Source organism: Parasteatoda tepidariorum, chromosome 4, assembly GCF_043381705.1.
Source record: "Parasteatoda tepidariorum isolate YZ-2023 chromosome 4, CAS_Ptep_4.0, whole genome shotgun sequence".
Classification (NCBI taxonomy): domain Eukaryota; kingdom Metazoa; phylum Arthropoda; class Arachnida; order Araneae; family Theridiidae; genus Parasteatoda; species Parasteatoda tepidariorum.
In genome coordinates, this window is record NC_092207.1 from 38158906 (window position 1) to 38183264 (window position 24359).

At 29.8% G+C, this 24359-nt stretch overlaps 1 long non-coding RNA gene across 1 annotated transcript in view; it reads right to left on the bottom strand.

Moving 5' to 3' along the window:
- Window positions 1-403: 403 nt before the first annotated feature.
- Window positions 404-24359, bottom strand: part of LOC139425491 (uncharacterized) — an 88535-nt gene continuing 64579 nt past the window's right edge. The window contains exon 3 of the long non-coding RNA XR_011636690.1: window positions 404-473. This is a non-coding gene — a long non-coding RNA (uncharacterized lncRNA). The remainder of the gene's footprint in view (window positions 474-24359) is intronic.

Below are 24359 nucleotides of genomic sequence, written 5' to 3' on the forward strand. Positions count from 1 at the left end.
AAACATAAGAAATAGGGGAAATGAGTAAAAAAGTTAATTGAAATTATTTCTAGTCTTTTAACTTGCAAATTTACCTTTGGAGATTTTATTCCTTAAGCGTGTAGTAACTGCAAAAACTGAGAGCAAAGATTGTTTTATAGGTGAATAAATTCTAGAAAAAACAAACTTTCAGACTCAGAATAATGAAAAGACAAAAGTTTTTTCGAGATATTATCTTATTAAACTTATTAAAGAATTCATTAGAGTATAATTAATTCGGAAACAATACATATATTGTTACTTTGTTTAACAGTTACACTAGTGAACTAAGATGATTATTTTTTTTAAGAATATATTAGGTGTTCAAAAAGCCCTGAAAAGTTATTTTTAAAACAATAAGCAGAAACAATAAAACAATTTCAAACCTGTACTTTTTCGCAGCAGTTCTGTAGCTTAGAAAGTCATCACATTAACTTGACCTATGCTTCGTTGATCTAAAAAAATTTTTTTTCGATAATAATTTTTTATTTTAAATAAAAGTGTTGTTAAAACCACAAAAAGAATTAGGCCTTAAAATTTAAAGATAGAAGATTTATCATATTTGAATTAGTTGACGATTGAAAATTTGTGTACATTTCAATGTATATAGAAGGCAACTTCCAAAATAAAATAAAAAAATCAACAATTTTTTTTTAACTCGAACTATTTTACTGCATTCTTTTTAATTTTTAAACTAGCAGAATAAACAAGTTTTATTTTATCATTTCACCGACACTGGACAGTTAATCAGATTTGGATTTGATCATATCAATGTTTATCTCTGTAGCCTTGAAACCCGAAAAACAAGATAACTCCTGAACCAAGCAATTGCTTTTTTTGCGAATGAAACCATGTAGTATATACGATTGACAGTGCTGACACAAAATACCCTCAATGGTAAATGGATCATGCAGTAGAATCCCCTTGTCGTCGGGGTAACAATGGGAGGTTTCCGCGGTTTCACTCTCTTTCTAAATGTATACAGAGATTAGTTTAATCAAAAAGGGTTAAAAATTGCAAAGCTACGAAGTTTAACAATGACAGTCGTAAACTCAGAATCGAGTAGTCTAGTCAACACCGGTTATAAAAAATATTATATGCGGAACTGTGGATGTGGGGAAGATGAGACCAAGCGAATCCAAGCGGTGGCTTAGTAATATAAATTCTGCACCCGGTTCACACTAACCACAGTGATGACGTAAAATATCACCACTTTCTGACGGATCATGGGTTAGACTCCTTTTGCTGTCTGGGTAATTGTGAGAGGGTTTCGTGGTTTTCCTCATCATATAACGCAAGAGTGGACTAGTTCCATGGAAAAGTCATATCTAATGGTAGTTTTCCCTAATTTTTAATCCAACTGTTCCATTGTCGTTTGAATTAAGTTCAAAATTATGAGGCAAAGTGAAAAATGGGTTGACTGTCCACCACCGGTTATAAAAGAAATAAATTAATAAATAGTATAGATGTATTCTCTTGCCTTCAAGCTAATTATGGGAACTATTCCCATGGATCCATGCTCTTCTGGGTGGGGTTCAAAGTTACATGGCTGCAGAGTCAAACTTTGATAGTCGTAATTTCAGAATCTGTGTCTATTGTTCAACTCCAGCTATAAAATAAATTAGTATACGCGTATTCAAATGCATTATATTTTTTAATATGCTACTGATAATAATATTTCCTCTGAAAGTTTACTCAAAAGCAGAACGCACAAAATTTAATTTTTTTTCCAGTGTCAAGCCAACTTTATTTTCAATATATTTTTTCTTCGTTTTAGTAAGAAAAACCTTGTCGTTTACGATAAAGCAGAAAAGTTTTTATCAAAGAAGTTCGAAATAAATGTTGGAAATTTTATGCTTAAGAAAGACTACAGAATATTAGATTTTGCATAAAAGGTCAATATTTGAGTCAGAGTCTAGGAATTTCGCTAGAAATCGTTCATGGCTTCTGAAAAGTTTCGGCCAGTTTCCCAGCAAATGAGTTTTTCTTGAATTCAATTTTTTTTCCAAGTAGTTTTCCTTTAGGGGGAAGGCAAATTTGATTAAAAAAACGAAAGCAAAGTTAATACAAATTGAATACAAGTTTTGTTTAGCGTAGAAAAAATTACCTGGATTTAAAAAAAAACATTATTAGTAACTACAAATATTTAACAAAATACATTTATTGATTAGCTGTGTAAAATTTTCTTAATACATGAAAATAAAATTTGTTAAGATAATAAAATCTAAAAACTTAAATGTAAGATTTTTTCAGGTATTAAAGATAATAAAATGTGTAAGTACATGTAAAATATAACTGCAATAATAAGTTTTGTTTCAGGAAGTTAATATTATTTTTTTAGATATGTTTAAGAAATTAAGATTTTTAACTATATCTTTTATATGGAGAAAATGTTTATCTCATGTTAGTGTGCTAAAAATATTTCTCTGGGAAAGCTTGTTTTTTTTTTGTATGATTTAAGCTAATTACTTAATACTAGCTGTTAATTAGGAAAAACCCTTTGAACCTTCATGATTGGAAAGAAAGTGATCACTCGGAATAACTTTTAACCTACTGAACGGATTTTCATATTCGAAAACTCATCCTTAATAATTCAAGTGCCTAGCTTTAAACATGACTTAATTATGACTTGGCATGCCCTTAAATATTATTTGACTTATGAGTAACTAGAGCCGTTAATATTTTAAGTTGCGCAATAAAAGTAATGAAGTATGGTCAAACCACCAGAATATGGTAAACTTCACAATGTTTCTGTCTCTATAAAAAATCCAAATGTTAGGTAATTCTTACCGCTTTGGTAATGATTTTAATAAATTTAACTAAGAAATACGGCTTTATAACATGCGACAAAATTCTGCAAATTTAGTAAATATTGGTGATTTTATCATGATACCTTAAAACATGGTAATAAAACTATTTATTCTGTTAGATTTACTTTTAAGCATTTCATTTTTAACGAAATGTATGTTAATGAGATCTATACTTTTAACTAGATTGTTTGTTAAACCTTCACCATATGAACGAATTAATTACCAAATTAAGGGTTTAAATAACTGCTGGAACTAATATTTTAATTTTTATTACTGGAATTATGTTCTTTTTTACCAGAAATAATTTATAAATACGTATAATTATAAAATTAATTTATAATAATTTATATTTATAATTTGAATTAAATGTTTGTTTGAAAGACAAATCAGTTCCTAGTACCTTTCGAAATTCTTATAAATACATGGAAAAATAAATTCTGGTAATTTTACCGTATTAAATGGTAATGCCATTTCTGGTAAAAAAATTTATTCTGGTTAATAAAACTGAAATGGTATTTTAACCATTTAAATTTTAATTTTTCCGCTTGATATGGCAGAAGTTTACCAGAAATTCTGGATTTCAAAATTATAGTACTTATAAGCACACATTTAGTAAAGAATACAAGACTGAAAAATAAGCTTAAACGAATGAATGCTTTTTATGACATGCCCTAAAGTACCATAATAAAATTACTGAATTTCACCATAGTTGCCAAATTTTATCACACATAATAGAATCTTATTTTACAGTTAATTTTACGGAAATCATTGGCGAAGCACTTCATGAAAAATTACCGAGCTTTCTTGCATTCCTATAGAGCCAAAAACAAAGTAAATTTTACCATATTCCGGTAAGCTTAACCATACATTTCTTCGTTGAATATGCAAATGAAAACTTAAAAATTGGATCTTTTGAATTGGCGGATTTTTCTGTATTATGACTTTCTTACATAATAAACTTTTTAGAAAAAATGCTTATGTCACTTCAAAACTCATCTGGTTTTAATTACATCATGAAATTTTAATTTACGCAACTACGAATAGAAATCTTTAGCCATATTTCTATTAATACTATTTTCCAACTTTCTAAAGAAAATAAATCTTCCTTTTGTTGCTTTTTATGAGAATAAAATATGGAACTATACCAATTTCAATCACAAAAGGCATGAGATAAAGATTAATGAAAAGGGACATTAAAAGAGCTTTTCGAACCTTGAATGTAATCCAGTTTTCTATTTCAGAACTTTTTATTCTTTCATTTCAAACACCGAGTAGTCATTCATACTGTTTTTCTTTTTTCTCTCGTCTTTGATTCAGATTGAAGTTGACAGAAAAAAGATAGTAAACGAATTGTGGACTTCATAGCAGTTTCAAAGAGAGTTTCTTTTGAAATTCATTCATTTAGTTATTTTTATTCTCTTTTTGGCCCCTGATAATATTATCTGCATTGACTTTTTCGAACAGAAACTGTGGATAAGATAGATATCTAATGGAAAGTAGGATGTGTGGTGTATCACAGCGTATGCGCATTCGTACTGTTTCTTGGATGGATCTTTAATGTGTTAATTAATAAGTTTATGAGTTGTTTAAAGCTGAGGACTCAAACATTAAAACGATCTTTTAATGACTAAGCACATATTTTTATAAAAAATTCGGAACGTTCTCTGGAAAGTTGAGGATAACCACCATCTTGAAAATATGATCAAGCAGTTAAGTTTCAGACACTTTCTAGTGTCATTCTCATCCAAATTTCTATCTACTTTCTTTCTTTCTTTTTTGATATTTTTAAGAGAATCTTTTGAGCTGGAAAAATTGGTGGAATTTTCGAAATCTTATTTACCGTAATGAATGAGCCATAAATTTAAACTTCCGTGTTTTGATATAATCGAATTTTTTAATTCTATGCTTATAGCTGCAAATAAATCCGGTAAGAAGTATTTGAATGAGCGATCGCATAACACATAATAAATAATAGCTCCCCAGATGTTTGCCTCGCTTCTTGACCACACGCGAACCTTTCCTACTAACCACATTTTTTTATATTAACAAAATCCTTCATTTGATTTTTTTGTACTTTCAGAGGTTATCAGTAAATGGCTTTACATATCATATACAGGGTTATTCATAATTCCCTCCTCCTGTAAACGCCACTTTTCTTTACTACAACTGGCTTCAGTGGTACATGTTACTGCCATCTACCGGTAACTGCTTAAATTAAAACTTGAATACTTTCAGAATAATTCCATATGTTCTTTTTTGAAATATTCGTCTTCGTTTTCTCACTATAACGCTTCGAAACCCCGGAGGGAATTATGAATAACCCTGTCTATGAAACTAGCTAACCATCAACATTTAAAAAGTTAGTGAGAAATACGTGTCTCTAAGCTTTATAAAGAACAAAAAGAGGAATCGAAAGTTTAAATCCCCTAATTTTAACTTTATGCTTTGCTTGTTCTTCTATTTCCGTGGAACTCTTAAAAATATCAAAATATTTTTTATAATCAGTTATAAAAGTTGCTCATCAAACTACAATTTCACGTAATATTTTTTTTCTATTATTCAGTACCGATTTTTTTTCTACTTAATTCATCTATATATGATATCTATTCAATTCTATTTAATTTTAAAGATAGAAAATTGTTATCAATTATATGAATTTCTACTTTAAAACTAAAAATATGGAATTTTAGATATCCACTTAGGATATCTAAAATTTAATCTAGAAAAAAATACATTTTAAAATTATTAAAAGTTTTAAGTTTATTGAAATGCATTGAATATAAATAACAAGAAATATCAATAACAATATATAAAACCCCCATAAATTTATAGTAACTCAAATGTTGCAACTCATGCAAAAATGCATAATGTTTCAAAACCTATTCATAAGTTGTCAGAAAAATTATCCAGTTTAAATGTAACTTTTTAAGTTGCTGCTACATGAAGTGTTACTCATTAGGAATCACATAATTCTCATTGCGCACTTTGATAGTTAGTAATACACCTGAATTTACTACGGTATAGTTAAACCTTTTTATAAGGGTTGCAGGCAATGCAAAAAATGTCACAATTGTTTGATACATGATGTTAGAGCGCAGAAAAAAATTCTTTTAAAATTATCTTACTGTATGTTAATGACATTTCAAGTAAAAAAAATTTTTTTTTGTTAATAAAACCATAATAGGCGATATTTCATCAATTCATTTGGTATTCTTTTCCGTTCATATGGTAACTGTTTACGGGAAATTCTGGTTTTTCAAAATTCGTTGTTCTTATTTCCACACATTTTGTAACGAATTGAAGACTGAAAAGCAAATTTAAACGAATAAATAATTTTTATGCCATGCTCTAAGGTATAATGAAAAATTTACCACATTTTGCCACATTTAGCAAATTTTATCACATAATATAAAATGATATTTTATTGCTAATTTTACGAAAATCATTACCAAAGCGCTTCAGTAAAAATTTTCGAGCTTTTTGGTGTTTACAAAGAACAAGAAACGTGGTAAATTATAGTAATTTTGAACGTACTTTTTTCTCTCAGGGTATCTATTAGTGATATTTATATGTATAAATTTTTAACTTAGTCAAAAATTTTTGTGAAAAATATAGATAATTGTCGTATACTTCCGTAACTTTAAACTTATCATTCTCATGAATAACTTTACCAAAAGTTCAACTTATTATCTGAATTTCATTTGTAATGCACACAAAATTTTAATTAACTCTGATTGTTTAAAAGCAACAAAGTTAAATTTGCAGTCGTTTAAAAAAAAAAAAATTCTTGAAATTAAAAATAAATTTTTTATCTTATAAAAAACATTGTACTCCATAACGAGAGTTTTAAAATGGCAAAAATTCAATCACCTTCCATAATTTGAAAACACCTCAAACATTAGCTTTATCTCGCCCATAAAAGTAATTAAGTCAATTTGTTGCAGGTCATAGAATAGCCACTTCAAACTGAAGTCATTACCTAGTGGTAACCCTCTTTTATGGCTTTTAAATCTTCTAATCCATGATGACGAGACATTTCTAATGGTTCTAGAATCAAGATTAAAAAATAGTTTATGATAGTTACCAACAGTCTTATCTAGAGAGCAGACTTCCATTAGTTTTTTTTTTAATTAATTTTTTTTTAATTGGACTTTTTCAATTAGCAATATTGTCAGAGTAATTTATTTGTTTTACATGACACTATGAATTCAGGACTTGATTTAATTTCTTCTAAAGATACAACTACATGCAATTTTATTTTGTTTCTTTACGTAATTAGATTTTTAGATGTGATAAAATGATATTGGACCAATTATTAAGCTTGTAATTTTACTTTCACTAAATAATTATTTTAAAAATTTGAGATTAAAAGTTTATAAAATTGCTCAAAATTAGCAATTTTAAAAGTTTATAAAATTGCTAATTTATTTGTTTTACATGACACTATGAATTCAAGACTTAATTTAATTTCTTCTAAAGATACAACTATATGCAATTTTATTTTATTTCTTTACGTAATTAAGTCCCGCAGCGGTTCCCAGCAGATCACCGAAGTCAAGCATCACTGGCTACGGTTAGTGTGCGGGTGGGTGACCACTTGGATCAGTCTGCGTAGGTGTGCGGTATTGGTCCTCGTTAAACTGTGCTACCGTAAAGTGCTCGACTTCGCGCGCAGGTCGTCGGGCTACCGAAGCGGAGGTGCCATCCCCTCCGCAGAGGATTAAAATTGTGATGGCATGTCTTCGGATCATCCTCCGGGATGTTTCTCAGACCGTCGCCACTAGCCCATTGTGCAGCTCTAGTGCGACGTAAATTAACAACAACAACGTAATTAGATTTTTAAATGAATGTGATAAAATGATATTGGATCTATTATTAAGTTTATATTTTCACTTTTACTAAATAATTATTTTAAAAATTCGAGATTAATAGTTTATAAAATTGCTTAAAATAAGCAATTTTAAAAGTTTATAAAATTGCTAATTTATTTGTTTTACATGACACTATGAATTCAGAACTTGATTTAATTTCTTGTAAAGATACAACTGTATGCAATTTTATTTTGTTTCTTTACGTAATTAGATTTTTAGATGAATGTGATAAAATAATATTGGATCAATTATTAAGTTTATATTTTTAGTTTCGCTAAATAATTATTTTAAATCATTTTAAAAATTGGAGATTAAAAGTTTATAAAAATGCTTAAAATTAGCAATTTTAAAAGTTTATAAAATTGTTAATTTATTTGTTTTACATACACTATGAATTCAGGACTTGATCTAATTTCTTCTAAAGATACAAATGTATGCAATTTTATTTTGCTTCTTTACGTAATTAGATTTTTAGATGAATGTGATAAAATGATATTGGACCAATTATTAAGTTTATATTTTTACTTTTACTAAATAATTATTTTAAAAATTTGAGATTAAAAGTTTATAAAATTTGCTTTCTACTAAACGATTCAGTAGGAAAAAAACAATACGTCGCTTAAAAGTAATTTGAAAATTGTAAAAATTTCATCACCTTCCATAATTTGCAAACACCTCAAACATTAGCTTTACCTCGCCCATTAAAGTAATTAAGTCGATTTACTACTTTACACAGAATAGCCACTTCAAACTGGAGCCATTATCTAGTAGTAGCCCTCTTTTATGGCTTTTAAATCTTCTAATCCATGTTGACGGGACATTTCTAATGGCTCTAAATGGAAGATTAAAAAATATTTTATGACAGTCTCCAACAGCCTTATCGAGAGAACAAATTTCGATTAGCCATTTTTTTTTCTTACTTCGAACCAATTTTCTTTTAAATTGAACTTTTACAATTAGTAAACTTGTCAGAGTAATTTATTTGTTTAAAAGGAATTGGGGATTCAGATATTGTTTTAATTTTTACTAAAGACACTTGTGAGCTTTTCATTTTGTTATCTTTGTAATTAGATTTCGTATAATTAGATTTTACGATAAATGTGTTTTCAGAATGAAATAAGTCCAATTATTACGTTTATTTTTATCAGTTAGGCGGAATCTTATTTTTGGTAATTTTTATTTAAAAAAAATATGTATATAAACACGTATTTTATGTTCTTTGAACTATAAACTTAAATGCACAGTGAGCAAAATAAAATCCAATCACCCTGAATAACTTGTAAACTAATGATCGGATTTTCATTTACTTAATGGTTCCAATCGGTGACCTCGGATAAGCTAGCTAGATAGTGTAGACGATATTTTAAGTAATGAAATCAGAAAGAAAAACTTACTTTCTCTGTAAACATACCCTTTTTTCGACAGATTAGATTTGTGATCCCAAAATTATTGGGGGTGGTCTCAATCTGGGCAGCATATTGTCAATAGTTAGGTCATGAAAGCGATCCGAAGTTTAGAGCTCTTTAAGTGCTTTTTGCTTTTCAAGTATTTCGTTATTTGTCGAGAATAATTTAAACAAATTCGAAAATTTTTGCCCATAATTATGAAATGCGCTTACTTAAAGATAATTCTATGCAAAAAAAAATTTTTAGTGATTATTTCTAATTTTTTTTTAATTTTTTGTTTAAAAGTAGTTTACGTTTTGCAAAATTCGGCATTTCTCAAAAATATTTTAAGCGAATTACAAATTTTTTTCACACAGCTATAAAATTTGTTTATCTAAAGATGATTCTATGCAAAAAATATTTCTTAACGATTAATTATAATTTTTTATCATTTATTTAGAAAAAAATCTGAATTTCATGGTATAAAAATTTTTACGTTATTTTTGAGAAAGTAATTTGATATGGATCTAGCAAAATAAAAACAAAATTATTTAAACAAAATCGTTGCACAGTTCCTGAGAAATCGAAGTTTAAATGTAAAACTTCTTTACTTGTCTCTCGAACCAATTGGACAAATTTTTTCTCACTTCTGAGAGGCCATTTTTTTACTGTGTGCATTTAAAAAATATATTTTAGAAAACTACATTTAAACGAAATTTTTTTTTATTGTGTGCATATGTTCCTGGTATTATTTTAAAATTTGCATGATTAGTTTCAGAATAAATTAAGATTTTTCAAAACTCTGTCTTTAATAGAGTATCTTCTATTAATAAACTGTATTTCTCCATTTTATTGTAACTGAAGTATCGCATACACCAGTTTCTAATTAATGCATGATATCTTCGCTTATTAAAACAATAAGACAGACAATTGTTTATATTCATTGTTTAAAAGAAACCATTTTCTTGTTATTCTCAATAACAATACTGAAGTTTAATTATTAAAAAAGTAACAATGAAATCTACAGTTTCTTTAGTCATTTCCATTTTGACAGTGGTGCGATGAACTTGTTCTAATTAAGCTCTTTTCAAAAAGTGTTTAAAATATCCACTGAAATTATGAAGTGGTCCGAAAAGATCTGCAAGTTTTTTTCCAAACTCAGTTGCTGTTCAGCTACCATCGATGAACATGGTGAAAAATCTTATTCACCTGCAACTGACTTTGTGCAGACTCAGTCTGGCACAAAGAGGAAAAGATGTCCAGCTGATCAGTCTGCTGATCAGGGTGTGTGTTACCATGAGGGTTTCCCATGGGCTTATGTTGTGTCTGGACAACCTCCAAGAAAGAGGAGGAAGAAGGTTGCTGACTAAAAGTTAACCTTCTCTTGCAGTTGCTTTTTCTGTGGTTTTTGGCTTTAAGACAATTAAAAACCAAATTATTGATTGCATTTTACACGATTTTTGGCCAAAGGACAATTGAAAATCGAATCACTGTCTGCTTTTTATACGGTTTTTGGCAGGTCAATTAAAAACCGATCCTATACGATGTGGCACCACCTTGTCGTGGTGGATAGGCTTTAAACAAAGAGTGCCACGAAACGTCAAAATCTTGGAAAAAAAGAATAGGAAAATAATATTTAAATAATTGTATATTATGCATAAAAAATGTTTGTTAATAAACTGATTTTTTTCACTTAACGTAATTTGATCAAACAGCCATTGCTAATACTATATAGGGAGTATATCATTGCTAATACTATAATGGGGGGATTGTATAAACTGATATAAGATCAAAATGAAGTAAGAAATAATGTAGACAAAGCTTGTTCCTTGCATAATACTTGTTCAGTTTGAAGTGCTTTTTTTGTCATATTACTGCCAAATTGCATGTCCTTACAAGAGGGCTTCTTTTACTTTGTGCTATGATTGCCAAAACATCCCTCATTCCTCCACCATTAACTTGGGTTACTTAACGCAAAAAATGTTTGCTCTTCCAAAAGTAAGGCTTATGCAGTTATATCAAATATTTATGTCATATAAATTAGAGTTAATTCTTTTAAACTCTTTAAATTATTTTTTGACAATTTGCTGATTGAAAATCTGTTTAATAGCTCAAAACTTGAACAGGTGATCCCTATTTTTTTCCTGACTACATCTTTAATCCTGTTAATATTTCTTTTATTGTCAGTTGAAGTGTTTTTTTTAAAGTGAATTTAGATATTTGAATATTTTACAAGATAAAGAAAATCGAAAACGGAGGAACAAAAATTTAAAAAATAAATGTATTCTAAAGCTAGAACACAATTTTAAAAAAAACGGAAAACGAAGCATCTTAATTTTTGATCAAGTAATCGGAACTCTCAAGTACTTAAACACAATCTGTATTTTTCGTTGAACTGAACTTAAATAAGATTATTAAATTATTCAGACGAATCTAAAATATGCTGCAGGCTTGAAAATATAGTCTACTTTAGCTTTAAAAAACTCAGACTGTTATAAAGCATGCTTATTAAAAATAAATTCTTGAAAAAAATATAAATTTAGTGTTATTAGCTACTTTTTTGTTATTTTATATAATAATGATCAAAAAGTTCCAAATTGCAAGGCAAATGAATCTTTAACTAATTTTAAAATATAAGCTGTTTAAAATTACAAAATCTAAATTTTATATGAAATTGGCTGAATGTTTTCTGAGTAATAAAATTTCAAAAAGTCGCAATTTAAAGTTTAAATTACTTTAGCACTTAGAAACATTGAAAGCATTAAGGTTACATTAACTTCTCAAAACATGAAATTTGCATCTTAATGCGCAAAAATGCGATTATTTGATCAAAAGTTATTAATTACACAAAAACATTCTTGTAAAATTACCGCATTACATGGTAATGGCATTTCTGGTAAAAGAAAAAACCCATTACTGTTAAATAAAACCGAAATATATGGTATTTAAACCAATCATTTGGTTATTTTTCGGTTCATTTCAAAATTATTGTTCTTATTACCACAATAAGAAAAAAATACAAAGATTTAAGCGATGAAGTGGTTTTCATGGCATGCTCTAAGGTATCGTGATAAAATTACCAAATTTCATCACAGATTATAAAACCATATTTTGTAGTTAAATTTACAAAAATTACAACCAAAGCGCTACGGTAAAAATTACTGGACTTTTTGGTGTTCCCATAGAGCCGGAAGGACAATGAATTTTACCGAATTCCGGTAATATTGGCCATACTTTTTCTCAGTGTATATTTCATTTCTGTCCAAGCAGTAGTCTCGTTCAAGCATCACTTCCAAGCAGTAGTTTTATATTCAAGAAAAAGTTTCATATTTAAAAAAATTACGAACACTTCTCGGTTTAATTTTATTTGTTCATTCCCACTATTTTTAAGTATAAAAAAGCTCTGAAAAAGTAACAAAATGTGCCAATTATCACAAATTGACCTTGGGTTATTGTAACGACAATGAAATACTTTAAAATGCTGAAAGAAATGCCAGATGTTAGCGATCTGAATATCAAATCTTGACGGATCGTGGTTTCAAAATCAGTTTATGTCAGCTTTGATAAATTACATTCGAATTCATCAGCATTTGCAGCATCGATTTCTCCAAGCTCTTCTCCCAGCTCTCTTCCAGCTATCTTTTCTCATCTTCCCTTAGTCAATATGCCCTTTCCATCAGATCATCGATATTCGAAGACTGTTTTGGATCTGTCTCCTATCGAAGGACCTTTCTATATCGATATCTCATTTTGCGATATCTTAATATAATGATAATGCAAAATATATACGATAAAAGAAGGAGGAGTTTTTTTTCTGCACTTTTTTCGAAAGAAGGAAGACGGAAGGAGCCAAGTGGTTTTATTTCTTAGTCCTTCAGTTTTAAAGTAGGGTGATTCTATAGTAACAGTGACAGTTTTACAGATAAGAAATGAAATCACTTAGTTAAAAATAAATAAAAGAAATAATTCAAGCGAAACAGCATTTAGTGTGAGAGGTAGGAAAAATTTTTAAAATTAAAGTTGAAAGTTTGTGGCGGGAAAAAGAAAAACAGAAATTTTCCGAAGATTTACGAAAAATGGTGAAAATTTCGCTGCAACACTTTTACAAATAAATATGTTATATAAACAGTGAAAAAGCGAACTGTGCAAAAGAAAAAAATTTTTGGTAGTAAAATCATATAAAAAGGTTAAAAAAAACTCTTTATTAAAATTTTTTGCAATATTAATAAACTTATTCCTCCCATAATTATTCCAGCGGCAAAAAAAAGGAAAACTCGAACTCATAAACCGTCTGCCACATGTCTCATAAATCACCGGATATTAATATACTTATTCCTCCCATAATTATTCCAGTGGCAAAAAAAAGAAAAGAAAAACTCGAACTCATAAACGGTCTGCCACATGTCTCATAAACCGTCAATATTAATATAATTATTCCTCCCATAATTATTCCAGCGGCAAAAAAAGGAACTCGAACTCATAAGCCGTCTGCCACATGTCTCATAAATCGCCGGAAATTAATATACTTATTCCTCCCATAATTATTCTAGTGGCAGAAAAAAGGAAAACTTGAACTCATAAGCCGTCTGCCACATGTCTCATAAATCACCGGATACTAATATACTTATTCCTCCCATAATTATTCCAGTGGCAAAAAAAAGAAAAGGAAAACTCGAACTCATAAACGGTCTGCCACATGTCTTATAAACCGACAATATTAATATACTTATTCCTCCCATAATTATTCCAGCGGCAAAAGAAGGAAAGAAAAACTCGAACTCATAAACCGTCTGTCACTGAAAATATGTTATTGGAATTTTGTATATCTATGCAGATTTAATAAGCAATAAAAACTAGGAGAAAATTCAATGAATTGGTAACATTTTCAGAGTTACTAGATATTTTAATAACGCAAACCCTTCAATATATAAAATAACCTTTTACTGACAAGATAGTTGCAAATAAGATACAGAGTATTAAAGACTTAAATAAATAAAGATCCAATTTCTTTGTGAGTTTATTTTCTGAGGGTTCGCAAATTAGATTTTTCGAATTTACCCTGCTTTCAGAACTTTCTGTTTTCTTGTAGTAAGCATTTTTTTCATGTTTTATAATGGGAAAATAGGAACTTAAAACTTAATGCATTGAAAAGTAAGAAACTACAAATAATTTTTCTCAGGGGAAAGTTCTCTTTTCCTTTGAAATGTGAAACAAAAGATTGTAAATATTTTATAACATTTTATGGGTTGCTATGTGTTTTTACTTTACTTGTTCATCAATCACAATAACATTAAATTTTAATTAAATAGAAGCGCAATGGCAAGAAATATTATTATATTATGTCTTGAGCCTCGGTGGTTCAAGCGATAGAGTAGCCGTCTCCAAATAAGGAGCCCTTTGTTCGATTCCCAAAAAATTCTGATAGCAGCTAACAGCTCCATTCAAATTCTGCTTCCAGCTCACACTGATCAATGGTGGTGACGTAAAATATCCTCATTGGAAGACGGGTTATGGGTTAGAATCCCCTTGTTATCAGGTTAACCATGAGAGGTTCACGTAATTTTCCTCTCCATGGAACGCAAATGCCAGAGAGTTCTCAAAAAGTTCTCTTCAAGTCTAGTTCGTCGCTATGATCAATTCAAAAGTTCCCTCGTCTTCTCGGTCTGGTATGCAGTTACAAGGTTATGAAGTTTGAACATCCATAGTCGTAAATTCAAAAATTGGTCTGCTGTTGAGTGGTGGTTATAGAATGTATAGCATAAAATAAAATATCATATAGTTTTTAGAAAATCCACCATTTTTCAGTAACATCCTTGTTAAATTTTATTTTCGTAACATCAAATTTTCTAATCTCAATCTATATTCTATTCATAACACTTATTTTCCTCGAATTTTCATAACAATTTTCCATTCTTAATACTAGTGTTTTTTAATCAAATTATGAAATTCTTGACAATAATAAAATTAATTTATTTAATTCACGTATTTTTAAAATTGAGTGATTTAAAAATTTAACAAGATATCTTAAAGAGGTTTCTTTTTCCGTGAAGTGATATTTGATATATCTAAGTCTTTGGGTAACAGGTAAAATTCTCTTATTTTTTATTGTTTTTTTTCCGACATATTTGGAAAAATGAATAAATAATAAAGTCATATCTCATCTATGGTCTTAAAGTATTCCATGCTTTTGAATGTTCAGAAAGAATAATTAAAATAAATTAAGTATTTGTAGCCACACAGTCACATCTGCATTTTCAGAAATATCTGTTTTAAATTAAACCATAAATTGTGCAAATTTAATTTGCAACAGCAATGATTGGGTATCAATTTAAATCAAGCTCTTGTTCAGTTTTAACAAATATATCATGAGTAACATGTGCAAAAGTCACTTAACACCCCACTTGAAGAAAATTATTAAAATGCCGTGAGTCAAAACAGACGCAAAACACAGAACAGGGCACGAGAAAATATATATTAAACCTTACACTTGCAACATTTTAAAAGGAGCAAACTATAAAATAAATTTAAAATATTTTTTTTTTTAATTTTTACTTCTAATAACTGTTAACAATTTGAAAGTATTTATTATTTTTATCATTAAAATATTAAAAGTATTACCGCATAATTTTAGTGACTTATTTTAACATTCAGATAGGATCATATTTTAGGCTTCACATTTGATATTAAATCAAAATAATAATAATAATATCAATTTTCAAGATCAACTTTTCAAATTGAAATACTTAAAATTAACTTTGTAAGGAAAAAAAATTCTAACTGTTAGTATCGTACAATATTAACCAACTTACCAATATTATTATAATATAGGAGTATGATGAACTCCTTGTCTGATAAACTCCTTTAAGTTTGCTATAATAAGGTTCGCTTCATTTATATTTATTTTCTCAGTATTGGAATTCACAATGCTATTGTTCAGTATGAATGCAAAAATTGTTTTTTCGAACACCTTATTAAAAAGGTAAAACATGTTTTTATCCAAATTTTCTGGCAATTAACTCAGTGCTTAATTTATTCAAAACATTAATATTAAAGTTCAGCATTGAACCAATTTCTCAACAGCATAAAAGAGCACTTTTATTAACTATACGATTATAATCATATTTTCAGTTTCTGATTTTAAACACTCTCAGAAATAAAACTCTCATTTATGAAGTTTCAGCAATCCTTTAGTTGCAATTTATTGAGCTTTTAGAATCATTTCGTCACGAAATCACGTGATTTGTGACAAAACACGAAATATATGAGGAAAATGTTTCTTCAATTCGGTACCTCATCGCAGTACAATGTGTTAGATTATCTATAATGACGATGCTAGAATGAAGACTGGACGATCGATGCTCCCAGAAATAAAATTCTCCTTCCTGAAGATTCAGCAATCCTTTAGTTGTAATTTATTGAGCTTTTAGAATCATTTCGTCACGAAATCGCGTGATTTGTGACAAAACACGAAATATATGAGGAAAATGTTTCTTCAATTCGGTACCTCATCGCAGTGCGATGTGTGAGATTATCTATAATGACGATACTATAATGAAGACTGAACGATCGACGCTCCCAGAAATAAAATTCTCCTTCCTGAAGATTCAGCAATCCTTTAGTTGCAATTTATTGAGCTTTTAGAATCATTTCGTCACGAAATCGCGTGATTTGTAACAAAACACGAAATATATGAGGAAAATGCTTCTTCAATTCGGTACCTCATCGCAGTGCGATGTGTGAGATAATCTATAATGAAGATACTAGAATGAAGACTGGACGATCGATGCTCCCAGAAATAAAATTCTCCTTCCTGAAAATTCAGCAATCCTTTAGTTGTAATGTATTGAGCTTTTAGAATCATTTCGTCACGAAATCACGTGATTTGTGACAAAACACGAAATATATGAGGAAAATGTTTCTTCAATTTGGTACCTCATCGCAGTGTGATGTGTGAGATTATCTATAATGACGATACTAGAATGAAGACTGGACGATCGATGCTCCCAGAAATAAAATTCTCCTGCCTGAAGATTCAGCAATCCTTTAGTTGTAATTTATTGAGCTTTTAGAATAGTTTCGTCACGAAATCACGTGATTTGTGACAAAACACGAAATATATGAGGAAAATGTTTCTTCAATTCGGTACCTCATCGCAGTGCGATGTGTGAGATTATCTATAATGACGATACTATAATGAAAACAGGACGATCGATGCTCCCAGAAATAAAATTCTCCTTCCTGAAGATTCAGCAATCCTTTAGTTGTAATTTATTGAGCTTTTAGAATCATTTCGTCACGAAATCACGTGATTTGTGACAAAACACGAGCTCTGAAATATATGACGAAAATGTTTCGTCGACTCGGTACTTAAACGCAGTGCGTTGTGTGAGATTATGATGATTAATTGTGTGAGATATAATGACGATACCAGCATGAAGACTGGACGATCAAAAAGAAAGTGGGTGACTCTGATCTACCTATATGGTTCCCACAATAAAGCGATTATCAGAAAAGTTTCAAGCATTATGAGATACGAAGTTTTTTTTCGAAAGAAATGGATTGCCGAAATAATTTTGATGAAATTCATTTCCTTGAAGAAGTGACGATAGGTATTTCACTTTCGTCAAAAAACAATTTCCACCAAAAACCACCACCATAAAGTTTCATGCTCGTTTGAGCATCCATTTTTTTCACTATAACTATACAAGTGTAGGGATTAGCACATTCAGTTTGACGGTTAAAAATTAAATAAATTAAAAATAATTTTTTTCTTCTATTTCATGCATTTCTTACATTAATACGTCGCATGACTTCCAAATTTTACCTGTTTGACATCGGATTATTCTTTTGTGCTCATCCTTGTATAAAAAATCTGTTAGAAATCAATAACAGTTATCAATCAGCAAAATACTACACTAAATTTGATTTGTCTTATAGGAATACTACACCCCATCTGCAACTCCTCTAAAGCAGAATTTCTCACCTAAGGCAAAATCATCCATCTATGGCAAAATCGTTCATTATCTGCAACAGTTTACAATCGAAGAGTTTTCCAATTAACAAGGATATGAGACAGGGTCTAGCCGGTTGACATCCTGACTATAGTTCCTTCCGTTAATTTAAGTCAATGTCAGAATGCAACAAATCAATTACAATTCTCCACCAAACTGATCTAATCAAGGGCATAAGGTTAACTCGGTGGATATTGTTGTCTCGGAATAAATGATCTGGATAGATTTAATAAAGTTGACATTTAAATTATGCGGAGCGTTGTTAATCAGAGTGTAAATGAAGTCGTAGCGAAAGTTAGAAACTCCAATTTTTAATAAAATTGCGACAAGCCAAATTAACTACTACATCAATTTAAATAAGAAATATGATATAACTGAGTAAAATAATAAATAATTTTCAAATACAGTATGCTTTTGAAAAGAACTTAAAGTGTTGGCAGTTTCTAATAAAAAAAACATTTTGCAATTGCTACTAAAATAAAAGTTTTCTGCAAATTCAATTCAAAATTTTTATGTTGTATACAATCCTTTTCCCCATATGCATCAAATGATTGACAATCCTAAATAAAATTTATAGTAATATTGAAATAGTAATATTATTTATATTTTAAACTTGTGAAAATTTGGTGGAAATAAATTTGAAAATGAAATAATATACAATGTAAGAAATTTTAGTGTATCTTAACTGTTAAAACAAAAGGCACTTAACACAATTAGTTCTATAGCTTAGTTATCGGGGTAGTAAAACACCAGAAGTGTTCTTTTTCCTTGCGTTTGGTGAATAGTAGTTGCACGCCTTTTTGGTGTTTAATAATTCTTGAACTTATAACACACGTACACATAACTAAGAGTCTGTTGTGTGTTAAATTATTTTTACGATGAAATTAAAAATAAAAGCAAATAAATTAGAGATGCACCAAACTAATATAAAATGATAACAAAATAATTTGATTTACAAATTCATTTAATAAAATTTGATAAAATTTGTTAATCAAACCTATAGATTAACCCTAACAGAGAAAATGTTAAAATAAATTCGAATTAGGTTTCACTAAGTAGAAGAGGATCGAAATTATATGTAATATGGAATCATTTGACACTAATAGAAAATAATTAAAAATTTAAATATAATTACCCTTATAACACAAAAAAAAACATACTTACATTTTTTGACAATTAACTTTTGTTTCGCTATATATATAGTAATGTTAGAACAACTAACTCAAGCTATTTCGTACTCGATTGTGAATAATTGTCTTTGAATATCCAAATTAATGAAATTTGGCGTTTCCGAGGAGAAATATAATTCTTGATTGGTGTCAATGAGAGTGAGCTGGAAGCAAAAATTTTCGAATAAAGGTGTAAAGATTTTACTACACCTGCCAAAATGCATGAAAAGTCTCTATTTGGAATAAATTTTAAATTAAGTATTCCTTTACGAAATTTTTCGTGCTGTTAAACATTAAATTTGGAGAGATATTACAGCAAAGTTATTTCAGTGAACGCAGTTATTTTTTCTACAATCTTCCGTCTCTACGTAAACTGATNAAAAACAATTGCTTAAACGATCCGGCAACGACATTGTCGTTCACACATTTGTCGTCCGATTTTGTCGGTATCGCGTCGTGTAATGAAAAAGCGCCCTTACTTGAAAAAAATCAACAGAATGTCGTGAATCAAAACTGACGCAAAACACAGAACAGGACTGGAGTAATATACCAAACCTTACACTTGCAACATTTTAAAAAGAACAAACTATAAAATCAATTTTATATCTAATTTTGAAAGTATTACCGTATTATTTTTAAAAATTTTGAAAGTATTACCGTATAACTTTAGTGACTTATTTTAACATTCAGATAGAATCATATTTTGAGCTTCACATTTGATCTTAAATCAAAATAATAATAACAATATCAATTTTTAAGATCAACTTTTCAAAGTGAGATACTTAAAATTAACTTTGTAAGGAAAAAAATTCTAACTATTAGTATAGTACAATATTAATCAACTTACCAATGCTATTATAGTATAGCAGTATGATGAACTCCTTGCATGATAAAGTCCTTTAAGTTTGCTATAATAAGGCAAGAGTTGAACCATAGCTTCATTTATACTTATATTCTCAGTATTGGAATTCACAATGCTATTGTTCAGTATGAATGCAAAAATTGTTTTATCGAACACCTTATTAAAGGGATAAAACATGTTTTTATCCAAATTTTTTGGCAATTAGCTCAGTGCTTTATTTATTCAAAACATTAATATTAAAGTTCAACATTGAACCGATTTCTCAACCACATAAAAGAGCACTTATATTAACTATACGATTATAATCAGACTTCTGATTTTAAACACTCTCAGAAATGAAACTCTCATTTTTGACGATTCAGAAATCCTTGAATTGTATTTTATTGAGCTTTTAGAATCATTTCGTCCCGAAATCACGTGATTTGTGACCAAACACGAGCTCTGAAGTAGATGACGAAAATGTTTCTTCAACTCGGTACCTCATCGCAGTACGTTGTGTGAGATTATATATAATGACGATACCAGAATGAAGACTGGACGATCTAAAAGAAAGTGACGAAACAAGTTGGCCGGAATGCTTGGTGGTCAAAGAGTTATCCTCTTTCCAGGAAAATCCCGCTTCGGAAATATGCGTAATTTATCGCTTTTCCTTGTTTGTCCTTCTTGTGTTGTTTGGGTGACATTGATCTACCTATATGGTTCCCACAATAAAGTAATTATTAGAAAAGTTTCAAACATTATGAGATGCGAAGTTATTTGGAAGAAAATGAACTGCTGGAATAATTTTGATGAAATTCGTTTCCCTGAAGAAGTGTCGATAGGCATTTCACTTTCGTCAATTTTCGAAGCATATACCAGGAAACGATTTTGTCAAAAAGTTTCATACTCGTTTGGGCATCCATTTTTTCAGTGTAACAATACAGGAGTAAGGATTAGCACATATGGGGCCGTTCAAAAAGTACGTACATCCTGAAGGGAGTGAGGGGATTTGCTATTTTGTACGGTTTTGTACGATGGGGAGGGGAGAGGAATTATACAAAGTACGTACATTATAAGCATACACCAAATTTAAATTTGACTTTTTCCTACACATGTACTATACATATGTTTGTTCTTGTACTTTTTTTCACACGGCGACCACTTGTTAGATTGAGTAAATCAGTTCTCAAAAACTAGTACTTTTGGTTATCCTCCGATATCAGGAAAACGAAGATGATGCAGAGTGGATCGAAGATGATCACGTTGATGAAGATAATCTAAATTTTTCATCAGCATTTGGAATGTCCTTGGGAAAATACTGTAGATTAATTGTATTGATTGTAGGAAATTATTATATTGATCAGATAAGATTGTCTTAGTTATTGATTCAAAGATAAAGTTGGATGTTATTGTTTAAATAATTTAAATGAAAAAATTATTTTTAAAAAAATATTTAATTTGATTTAAAACATAATTATTTTAATTTTCATGAAAAAGGTGGGTAGACTAATAAAATGTTCGTACTCTAAAGGGGGGGGAGTAGTTGTTGTTGTTCATTTACGTCGCACTAGAGCTGCACACTGGGCTATTGGCGACAGTCTTGGAAACATCCCTGAAGATGATCCGAAGACATGCCATCACAATTTCGATCCTCTGCAGAGGGGGTGGCACCCCCGTTTCGGTAGCCCAACGACCTGCGCGCGAAGTCGAGCACTTTACGGTAGAGCAGTTTAACGAGGACCAATACCGCACACCCTCGGTCCCTACGAAGGCTGATCCAAGTGGTCACCCACCCGCACACTGACCGTAGCCAGTGATGCTTGACTTCGGTGATCTGCTGGGAACCGTGGCTGAACGATCAGTCCACTGCGGGACGGGGGGGGTGAGTAAGACACTATGTACGGTAATGTACGAGGGGGGTGGGGGAGGGGGTTAAAATTTCTCCATTTTTGTGTACGTACTTTTTGAACGGCCCCTATAGATCAGTTTTCAAGGTAGAAAATAAAATAAATTAAAAAGAATTTTTTTTCTTCTATTTCATGCATTTCTTACATTAATACGTCACATGCCTTCCAAATTTTACCTGTTTGACATTCGATTATTCTTTTGTGTTCATCCTTGTATAAAAAATCTGCTAGACATCAATAACAGTTATCAATCAGCAAAATACTACACTAAATTTGATATGTCTTAAAGGAATACTGCACCTCTTCTGCAACTCCTCTAAAGCAGAATTTCTCACCTAAGGCAAAATCATCCATCTATGGCAAAATCGTTCATTATCTGCAACAGTTTACAATCGAAGAGTTTTCCAATTAACAAGGATATGAGACAGGGTCTAGCCGGTTGACATCCTGACTATAGTTCCTTCCGTTAATTTAAGTCACTGTCAGAATGCAACAAATCAATTACAATTCTCCACCAAACTGATCTAATCAGGGGCAGAAGGTTAACTCGGTGGATATTGTTGTCTCGAAATAAATGATCTGGATAGATTTAATAAAGTTGACATTTAAATTATGCGGAGCGTTGTTAATCAGAGTGTAAATGAAGTCGCAGCGAAAGTTAGAAACTCCAATTTTTAATAAAATTACGACAAGTCAAATAATCTACTACATCAATTTAAATATGCAATCTGATATAACGGATTAAAATAGTAAATAATTTTCAAATACAGTATGCTTTTAAAAAGAACTTAAAGTGTGTGCAGTTTCTAATAAAGAAAACATTTTGCAATTACGACTAAAATAAAGGTTTTCTACAAATTCAATTAAAAATTTTTATGTTTTATAATATCCTTTTCCCGATATGTATCAAATAATTGGCAATCCTAAATAAAATTTCTAGTAATATTGAAATAGTAATATTATTTATATTTTAAACTTGTGAAAATTTACTGAAAAAACGTTTAAAAATCAAATAATATGCAATGCAAAAAATTTTAGTGTATCTTAACTGTAAAAATAAAAGGGACTTAACACAACTAGTTCTATAGCTTAGTCGTCGGGACTTCTCCCTTGTGTTTGGTGAATAGTAGTTGCACGCCTTATTGGTGTTTAATAATTCTTGAACTTACAACACACATACACATAACTAGGAGTCTGTTGTCTGTTAAATTATTTTTAAGATAAAATTAAAAATAAAATCAATTAAATTAAAGATGCACCATATTAATATAAAATAATAACAAAATAAATTAGTTTACAAATTTATTTTATAAAATTTGATAAAAATTTGTTAATCAAACCTATACATAGCACGGAGAAAATATTAAAACGAATTCGAATTAAGTTTCCCTAAATAGAAGCGGATCGGAATTATATGTAATATAGAATCATTTAACACTAATGGCAGATAATTAAAATTTAATATAATTATCCTTATAGTAGAACAGAAACATACTTACATTTTTTGACGGTTAACTTTTGTTTCAGTAAATATATATCAATGTTAGAACAACTGACTCACGCTATCTCGTACTCGATTCTGAATAATTGTCTTGGAATACCCAAATTAATGAAATTTGGCGTTTCCGAGGGCAAAAATAATTCATTTTTGGTGTCAATGAGCTTGAGCTTGAAGCAAAAATTTTCGAATAAAGGTGTAAAGATTTTACTACACCTGTTAAAGTGCATGAAAAGTCTCTATTTGGAGTAAATTTTAAATTAAGTATTCCTTTACGAAATTTTTTGTGCTGTTAAACATTAAATTCGGAGAGATATTACATCGAAGTTATTTCACTGAACGCAGTTATTTTTTCTACAAAAACTCTTTAAATACTGTACATAATATCTTATACTAAATATTAAGTGAATTTTTCGATATTTTGACTAGAAAAAGAACTTAAATGAAATATTTAAAAACATCGATTATAATTTGAAACGAATTAAGACATCGAAAACATCGATGATGATATATATATATANAATAGCCCAAAACAAATAAACAAATAGTAGTCGAATGTGAATATATATACAATATATATATATATATATATATATATAGTCGTCTACGCAGTAGACTAATCGAACGGACACGGTTCCCAGTAGAACACCGAAGTCAAATAAGTAAGCAAGTGGTTGACCACTTTGATCAATCTGCGTAGGAACAGAGGATTCGTGGTATCGCCCAAGTATTCTACCGTAAAGTGCTCGACTTCGCTCACAGGTCGTCAAGCTACCAAAGTGGAGGAGGCATCCCCTCTGCAGAAGATCAAAATTGTGATGGCATGTCTTCAGATCATCCTCAGGAATA